This window comes from Melanaphis sacchari, unplaced genomic scaffold (assembly GCF_002803265.2).
Source record: "Melanaphis sacchari strain LSU unplaced genomic scaffold, SCAv2.0 Contig122_pilon_pilon, whole genome shotgun sequence".
Lineage (NCBI taxonomy): Eukaryota > Metazoa > Arthropoda > Insecta > Hemiptera > Aphididae > Melanaphis > Melanaphis sacchari.
In genome coordinates this window covers 678,212-688,802 of record NW_020270484.1, presented here as the reverse complement: position 1 = coordinate 688,802, position 10,591 = coordinate 678,212, and the positions used below count along the sequence as shown (strand labels likewise).

General features: G+C 26.1%; 1 long non-coding RNA gene across 1 annotated transcript; it reads right to left on the bottom strand.

Moving 5' to 3' along the window:
• Nucleotides 1–7,304: 7,304 nt before the first annotated feature.
• LOC112590932 lies at nt 7,305–8,336 on the bottom strand. The gene is made up of 3 exons (XR_003114482.1): nt 8,310–8,336; nt 7,751–7,834; nt 7,305–7,438 (listed from the first exon to the last, which is right to left on the bottom strand). It is a non-coding gene; the product is annotated as an uncharacterized LOC112590932 (long non-coding RNA).
• Between the last annotated feature and the right edge of the window lie 2,255 nt (nt 8,337–10,591).

The following is a 10,591-nucleotide window of genomic DNA, read 5'->3' as shown; positions in this document are numbered from 1 at the left end:
ATTAAAATTATTTTTTTATTTTTTTTTTACATAATATATCATCTAACTGTTAAGTTAAATAAGTCTGTTTATGCTTATCATTTAGAAATTTTATCGCTTATTTAAGTGAAATTCTCGGCCGGTAAGCCGATATTTACAAAATATATAATAATATGGTACAACCATTTTGGTTACAATATACAATCATCGTAAATGTACCAGATAGTAAAAATTAGGGAAAATCCATCTAAAAATTTAAAGTATCGCTTTCAGATATTATACTGACATAAAATAAGCACAGATTACATTGATGAACGTATTACAATCATTCGGCTATTTTTAAACCGATTCGATGATATTTTATATTCGAAAATGTATATACCTACTGGAAAATCACCAACGGAAATATTATTACGTACGGCATACGCATATATTAAAATATTATTATTATTTAGATTATTTGAACACTCACGTCCATTTTGATTAATTCGTTTATTTGTGAGTGAATTCCCGTTTGATTAATATTTAAAATTCGACCGGACAAGTAAGAAACCCTCCAGCAAGACGTTTTGAGTTGTTTGTTCTTGCAATGTTTGTGATACTGAACGGTCTTACGTGATTCATATACAATGTTTAGCCACCGGCGTTTTGGGCTTTCGAGAAATCTATTATAATAGTGGTTAGTCGATTGTTAATATTTTAGGTACCTAACTAACGACACATTTTCTGCTTAAACCCGGGAATTTCTATTTTAGATGTTCTCTAAACTTATGTTCAGAACATATTTTATCCTCGTTGTATTTGTTCGGCCGTTCTTTAGTTACTAGCGTAATTGGCTTTAATTAATGCATATAAATAGATGTATGATATTTTAGATAATGGCAAATTATATTAAAATAAGAGCACGGACAAGCGTTGTTTTAGACTTAAGTTAATTTCACATATGCACGTGCTTTTATGGTGTATTTTTTATGAACGTTATACATCTAGAGTAGAAAATAAAGGAATATTACCTAGTAATAAAAGAATTATTACTAGATAAAAATTCGTTAATACTTCTTATAAAATTTAACTTCAAGAGAAATACGGCATTTTCATATTTCATCATTATTAGATAATATCAGTTATTGTTTATTTTTAATATTACAAATTACGATCCAAAATAGATTCGAAATTTGTTAGTGGTACCTACTTTAACTCACGTAATATATATGTATATAAAGTTAAACTTATATTTATTTTTGTATAACATATCAAAGATGAGCAATATCAATCAAAACTTTTAACTATGAGATCGTGCTACTAATTTTTAATTCTTGAGAATGATAAAAACTTCTTAAGGGAATATTAATCTTACGTAGTTAAAACTTATATTCCTAAAATAATATGTTGCTGCATTGTCAACGTTTTGATTCTCGAAAAATAACTACAGCAATTATTTATTATCATTCTTTATTACTTTTCAGAAATATTTGATTTCTCACTGGGTGGCCCACTTCGGTTTCCTCTATAACTTGTATTATAACTTTAAAGGGATGTAAAATGCGTCCGGGCACTTAGGCTGATTGAATGGACCGGCGCAGGTAATTAACCCCAGGGTTTAGCGGGCGTTAAAGTAATGAACACCAATAGCGAAGTTTTCGATGGCTTTACCACTACCCACCTTTGGATCCGTCGGCCGATACTACGTATTAGTCGCGTCGGTATATTATTATATGCTGTGTGTGCGTATAATATAAATACGTGGGTACATTATATATATTTGTGAAATTAGTTAGAAAGCCCGCGCGCATACGGTCCGACACCAGGGTTTATACTGTTTATAGGCATGGCGATTATAGAGGTTATGCATTGCGATTCAGAACGCTCCAGTCGGTTTATGTGAAAATTAACTGATATTTATGTCATGGATCGCTCTTCCCCGTTCGTACGAAAACGTTAGAATTTAAACGATGCCGTTGCATCTAAATATACTGTCTAAGATTAAAAACATTTTTTGGTTGCGGAGCACGGTCTTAGCGGACACCAACCCTATAATTATAATATTATCATAATTATTAGTACCTATTAAACATACCGGGTCAAACTGGATCAAACTACCCAATATTCTCGGGTAGTAGTATTAATCGTGAGGTCAAGCTGAAGTGGAAAATCACGTCGTCGTTGCACTCGCGTACGAAAGATCTCCGTTTATCGTCGATTCATTCAACGGGGCCGCAATAAGACATGAAAAAAAAAAATAAAAACGAGTGAAAAAAATACCTTTTTTTCTGTTTTTAACCGCCCTTTCGTGAATGAGATACCGACGATGACCACACGCAAGCAGACAGCAATTTCATGCTTTTATCGCAACCGTTTCTCGACATCGAGACTATATAATACAGCGGCCGCCGTCGTGAAGCCATACGGTAGGTCGAAAAGGATGACGGTGATAACGAAGACGACGTCAACAATAAATAAATGTTTTTACAATAAAATATATAGGTAATCGCATACCTGTACAAAAGATATATACCGACACGATCGGTATAGCGCAGGGTTGCAATGATAATAGTAATTGGGGTCGCCGTGTGGCTGCAGACGTGTGTGCGTGTTTAAAGCGGACCCGCGTGTATGTGTGTCTGTGTTGCTGTGTAAAAAGAAGAATAACACGTGAAAATAAAAACAACTCCGTTACGCAATATTTCAAAAGATGTAGAATTCATTTTATTATTATTATTATTATTATTATTTTTATTATATTGTTAAGCGTCCAAAGATAAACATCCGAACGATGGATAATAACGACGACTGACTGCAACAGCCGACGACTAAGGATTGATATCGATATCGATACGTATATATATATATATATATATATATATATGTGTGTGTGTGTGTACAATAATAATATCGTTATACTATTATATTGTATTGTAGCGAAATACAGGTGTCCCTTTTAAGTAGTGATTGAACGCCGGTCAACACCAGACCACACTGCGGACGATGTGGCGGTGGCGGTGCAGATAAATATACACACGACAACAGAGACCGACCGCACACAGCGCGATACTTTGTGGCTGTATTGCTATATATATATATATATTAATAATTTGTAATATACATCTTACACGGGCTTTTACTGTCAGTAAGTACGGCCGGATAAAGAACAGTGATATAATATCGTTACCACCCGTGTGTACGGGTAAAGGTAACACGCAAATATAGATACATAATATTATTGAATCGTACGGAACAAGTGTTGTAGTAAGTCATCGGCGACAAAGCAATAATATGATATGACAATATATGCAGCATAATAAACGTGATGATTTAGGATAGATATATCCGGTGTTAGAATGGACGATTCCCGAGAACACAGCATAACAGGAATAATTCTCTGTAAATACGTATATTGAAATCACACAGAAATTGCAGATACCAATAATTGTAGTTTATGCACCACAAAAGTAAATAGCGGTATTATATCATATTGTATAACTATAATAGATCTCCAGATGGCTTTGAACTTATATTCTAATTTATAACTATAAGACATTAATAAACCAATACAAATTCATGATAAAAATGCCAATTTATATTTCTCGGACACATCGAAATCCCGATAAAGATTTTCAGAACAACATAAGACCTAGAGTCTAGTCTCTTATCTGTATTATAGTTTTAAACTAGCAATAACATTAATGAGGAACTATATACTTTGTATATATATATATATCATAAATCATAATATATTATATGAATATTATGTTGGAGATTCGAGTGTTAAGATAACAATGAATAATTAACAAGAAATATACCTATATAAATTGTTTTTAATAGTTACGTTATTTTTCTAAAATTATAAAAATTACTTAAAATGTTTCATTAGTAGTTAAATAGTTTATTTACTATAGTAGTTATATATTAGAAATATTATACTCTAAATAATATTTTTTTTTATTTGCTAAAAATATTAATTTTACATAATGATTAACTATAGCACAGTTATGTACCTATACCATTAAAGGTTGGATTTTAAAATACTTAATATAATAAAATAATATTGTTATACGTATGTTAAAATTACATGAATATTGTATACATATAATATATGTAACTATTTATAAAATAAAAAAGTATTTACTAATAAAATAATTGTCTCTTAGTAATGCTAAGATACACATTCTGTGAAATTTTTATTATACTAACTAATCTACTCGTTTAAATATAATATAGTTTATATTAATATTATTCTATTCAGTATACAAATTAATATTTTTGGTAAATTTACAATAAACAAATAAAACTATACGATCCATTGACAATTATAAAAACAATAAAAGATGGAACATATAATAAATATTAGTTACAATTTTGATTTTTATCTTTATTTATCATTTTAGATCCTCAAACATTGTTTGTAATGATATTACTATGGTTAAATTAATATAATATGTATATATTTAGGTACATTTATATTTGACAGTGTAAATAAAAAAATTTAAATAATTGTATTCACAAACGAAAAAATATTTTTATAAAAATTAGTTTTAAATTTTTTTCTTTCATATTATATCCATCTAAATATAACAGTTAAAATATTCAATTACATATTTATTATAATGTCTTTTAACATATTATTAACTGAAACGACTAAACTATAGAAATCACCAGCCATGTTATTAAAAACTTTTTCAACAAATAGGACTTTAGGTTTAATTGATAAATATTGCAATATGAATTCTAACGAAACTGTTTTTATTTTATTTCGTATGAACATTCCAGACATCTTAAAAAGCTTTTCTAGCTCTAAGTGCGTAGCTTGTACTTGATTAAAAAAACTTGTTGAGGTATCGCTACTACTCGTATTTGGTTCATTATCCTGTGGTGCTACTTTCGTTAATTCGACTGGATCGTTTTTTTTAAAAATTATTTTATACTCTTTGTGAATTTCTTCTTTTTTTAAACACATTTCACATATCAATGATGAAAATTGACTAACTTTAGCTACTAATAGTGATAAACTTTGCGGAAAATTTGAATTATCAAGTAACGTCTGACATATATTGAGGAACTTAGTGCATTCATTAGAATTAAATAAACTAAATTTGGGATTTACCTGTATGGTTAAGTAATGAATAATAACCCACATCTTTGAATATGCCATACCAATAACAAATTTGAAATATAAATCATAAAAGGCGTATACGTGCGATGGGTGTATAATTATTGCATTTATGTTCATGTAAACTTCTTTAATGTTTTTCATCTCTCCTTTCCAAAAAAAACTTACTGTCTGTATATCTTCTGAAGAAAATTTTGCGTTTAAAAAATAATTTTCATAAAATTTATCAATATCTAATACCATTATGTGATTCGAAATCATCCGTGTGTTTGGGTTGGTTTCAAAACTCATCAGAAATGAATTGAAATGATTTATAAGTATATCGTTATTACCTATATCCTCAAAATTTGTACTGTTTAATAATAAAAAATTGAAATTTGGTGGATTGCAGTTATCAATACTATATGCATTTAAAATAGACATAACCGTGGTAATCATTGGTATTTGATTGAATTCAAAATAATTATGGTGCTTTGAATTTAATACAACGTATAAATCGTATGAAACTTTTAAAAGGTCACTACATTCTTTGTACGTACACCATTGTATTACATCGATAGACCGTTTTCTAATCATTTTTAAAATAGTACTTGCTCTTGACAAAAATTCGTTTCTGTCATTTATATTTTTTCCGTCAATCATATTCATAGTTGTAGTTAAATCGAGACAAACACTATACAAATCTCTAACATATTGGCATATACTATTCGACAGTCTATCATTCACATCGGATCGGACGATTTCACTGATTGATACATCCTTGTTCTTCACAATGTTTTCGACTTTTGTCGGATTTCTTATGAATGGTATATAATATTTAGCAAATTCTTTACGTAATAACTTTAAAACCGAAAAATAACAGAAAAAATCTTCACTTCTTAAATTTATGTATGTTGTAAATTCATTAAAATCATTTTTAACTTCAGTTGGAATATTGGTTTCTAAAATTATATCGGTAATCGAGTTATGGAATTCAGCAATTTTATAAATCAGTGTATTAATTTCTCTATTTGAATGTTCTTGGATTGTAAATAAATCAATAAAATCGTCTGGCAAATCTATAAATGTTGGTATCAAATTAAAATGTTCTATCATCCATTTAGAGTCTGTCTTTAAAACCATAATTACTTTAAAATATATTAATTTTACAATTACATTCAAAATTGATTCCTGATACCATAATATTAATTCAAGGTCACTTTCATGTTTTTCAATTTGTTGTAAAATCTGATAAATTGAAATTGTTCCAAATGTTGTGTTAACTCTTGCGTTAGAAATCTCTCGTGAAACAGTACTTGAAGTATCAGTCACTATGTATGTTAACAACATTTTTTGTGTACAACAACTATTATGGCTTGCTAAATTCAGTCTATTAATACATTCAAAAAGTTTGTTAATTAAATCATTTGTTTCAGCCGATTTAGTTATCCAGAAACCAAAAAAAAATTTAGATTTAATAAAATTATCGTAATATGTTTCATTAGGTGTATGGACATAACAATTTGTAGCCATGAAGTTTTGAATTAAGTTCAATATTCCAAGAATCGAACGAATGACTACAACATCAGGTGTTTTCTCTTTTATTGATTCCGTATTGTTATTTAAAGGCAGCGTTAAAAAGTGCATTTTAAATTTTAGTAATAATAATGTTTTTATAAACAACGTATCATAATTTTTCGAATTGGCAAGATCTAAAAAGTTATGTAGTAAAATATCTATAAAGCGTCTAACATAAGTCTTGATTTCACTTAAATTCTCTAATAAACTCTCATAATTCTTATTAAATACATCATTATATTTATTCAAAAATTTTGGTTGATAAAGTAATGGGAATCTGTTGATGAATTTGAATAACTTATATTGAGTCCATTCAGCAAATGAACAGCTTATAAATATATAAAACATATTTAATTTCATGTATTTAGTTACCTCGTGGTCTGTAGTTGAAGGTAAATATGCATAATATATAATATGTTCAACATCGTATAGTGTTATTTTATTTGACAAACCATCTAATGGCGTACATTTTAATTCTTGAATTATATTTTCTTGTAACTCTGATAATTCAGTTGCAATAATGTTGAACTGGATCGACGTAATACACAAAAATATAAATATTTTATATTGTTTTATACTAAACATTTTAACATTAATATTTGCATTAAATTATGTATTTAATTTTCCCATTTTTTTAGTTTTGTTTTATAACTTTCGATATTGTTTTTATTACATTTTCATTTTTCAACATTGTTTGTATAGCTGTAACCACTTTGTTCATTTAATTAAATAAAAATTTCGATAATAGCACCTTAGTATTGTCAAATCATTTACTTACGAGTACAAGTGAAGACGCTAAATAATAAAAAGTACGTTGTTTAATGTTAATCACAAAACTAATTTTCTTACAAGACTTGTAATTAAAATATTTTTTTTAAATAATCGAGAATAATGAAAAAAAAACTTAAAGAAATACAATAATTTTTAGAAAAAACTAATTTTGACAAAATCAATTAATTTATTGTTTATTACTAAAAAACAAAAAAAACGTAGAAATATGAAATATTCACAGAATATTTATAATAGCATTTTCATACATGGTATAATTTTCAAAAAATGTCAACTTTCTCTGAGTTATTTATAGGCATAGACAATTTATTCACTTACTGGTTAAAAAATATTGAAAGCGTATTTTCACAATATTCTTTAGTGTGCATTTAAAATTATACTCATGAAAATATTCATCAGGCTCTAAAAAATTTACAAATTATCATATGAATAAAAATGTATACAGATTTTTCTCTAAATATCTTAAATTTTAAAATGTAACGTAAGATTTTTCGTTAGTTTTGCTATAAATAACCGAAAAAAAAAAAATGAATAAAAATATTAACTGAAAAGTTACATTTATGACCGTTTGAAGTTTTACATATTCTCCGTAAAACAATTATTTTTTCTCAAACAATTTTTTTTTTTTTTTTTAATGCATTAAATATTTACCATGAATAAACAAAATTTTCATAAAATATATATGTTAGTATTTCCTAAAAATAGTAATTATACTATTTTTTAAATATTTTGACTTTTTTTGAACTATTTATAGGCATAAGAAGTTTTCGAGTTTTTAAACTTCTTTATTTTTTTAGATAATGAGTTCTTGAAAATTCCATTATAGATCTACATAAATTATTTTTAAATCTATAAAAGTATAATTAAAATACATTACCACAATTCTTTTGTATCTATTTAAAGCTTACATTTAAAAAAAATAAAATTATTAAAATCACAAATTATTTATAAGCTACAAGTATTTTGTAGTAAAAAATTTATAAATTTTTCAATATTTATAGCTAAAGATTGAATATGTGAATGTATTATGATATTTATTTTAAGAAGGTACTAATTTATACTGGAACTAAGAAATTTCAAACAAATTATACATTCAGAATTATTTTTTATTGATATTTGAAGTTAGACAAAATCACGTATTTAAATGATAAATATATTAATTATTTTATGAAAAAACATATCATAAAAATATAAAATATATTTAATTTTATGTACTCATTTACCTTAAGTTTTGAAAATAGTATTAAATATCCATACATTCAAAGTTCAATATTTCAGTGTTATTTGATAAACCATCTTGTATTGCCATATAATGTAAATTTTTATTTATATTTTTATCGAATTCTAATTTTATCGAAATTAAACTGAAAATGTAATTAACGTAATAAACAAAAATATTATTATATAGTATAATTTTATTCTCAATATGTTAACATAGTAATGTAAAATTTAGTTCAAATTTACTATTACATAAGAAGTTTTTAAATTTTTGATTTATTAGGTTCATAAAATTGAATATGTTGATATAGGTAATACAATTTTCAGGTTTTTTTTAATCGTATATACAAAATTCATATTAAATTTTAAAATTAATAAATTTATAAAAGCATTATTTTTTTACTAAAAAATAAAAATAAATTCAGTATTAATAATTAATTTCTAATTAAACCGCATAAGTAAGAAATAATTTGATTTTGTAATCACAATCGGTCCAATTTTTTTTTTTCGAAAATTTAAAATTATACAATTTTATTCTCTCAAGTATATTTTTATTGTTCTTATATGTGCTTCATCAATGTTTAATAATGTATTCATCACGTTGTAGTACAATAAACATATGAAACGTATAATAAAATAGTATTATAATACAGTCAAATTCGCTTATTACGATCTTCAAGGGACCAAGAGAATCTGATCATTATAACCGAACTTCGTTATATCCAGATTATAAAATGTAACAACACATAAGATATAAAACCAACCAACAATATCGAGGTAAACGGCATCGTTATAAGCAAATTCGACTGTAATTACATGGATAAAAAATGTTAGTATATTAAGTTTAATGTGAGTATTCCAATGTTAAATTAAAAGTTATACATATAAATATTTATATGAATATATGTAATATTTAATTCAAATTATCTATAAAATATTTAATTTTTGTGTTTCTTAACAGTTTTATTTTAAATTTTGTATTACGTTTTCAATTCTACGCCACCGAAAATAAAACTTTAAAAAACTTTTTTTTCGTATTTGTACGTAATATTTATTACATCATATCAGTTTTTACATAGCTTAATTTACAAATATTATTTCAATTCAAAAAATATTATCTTTAAATATGAGAGCACATCGCGGCATAACCATTCATTATGAAATATGTTTAAAACAACAATTTTATGTTGGTTTATATCGTTTTTACTTAAACATATAACTCAAGATGTTACCTGTTGATTTTAAGTTTGGTTACCCCTAACAGTAACGTAGTTATGACTATTTTTTTTGGGAATAATATGGATATTTCACAGAAATTTTCACAATTTATAAGGAAGAAAATATACAAACATTTATACTTCATAATTTATAATAATTCATACATTATATTTAATTTTGTATGATTATAATAATCTTTTAATTGTCTTAACTGCTGTTAACACAATATGTAAATATATTATATATATATATATACTATATAGGGAGTGATATAATATTACCCATATCAATCCCCCGCCCCAAATTACATCACTGATAGAAAAAAAACAAAAACTTAAGATCCAATGCTAGTACTATGATTAAGAAATTGATTGTAGGTACCGTTATATGTACGTCAACAAAGCAAAACATTTCAAGTTTGGTTATTTTTCTTCGATAATTCGGTTATAAATTTACAGAGAAACATTATGATTAAAAATTTCAGTCACGCTAAAAACTAGCAATATATTTTTGTATTCAAATTAATACACTGTTTCAAGAGTCAAACAAATAACTACATCATCAGATGTTTTAACGTATGTGGTTCCATATTATTTGCAGAGAACATCACAAAGTAAATATTAAATTTAAGGCGTAAAATTTATTTAAAAAAAAGTATATAAGTTGGTACTGCTCTGCTGTACAATACGTAATACGTGTCAAATGTATCACATTAATGGGTGT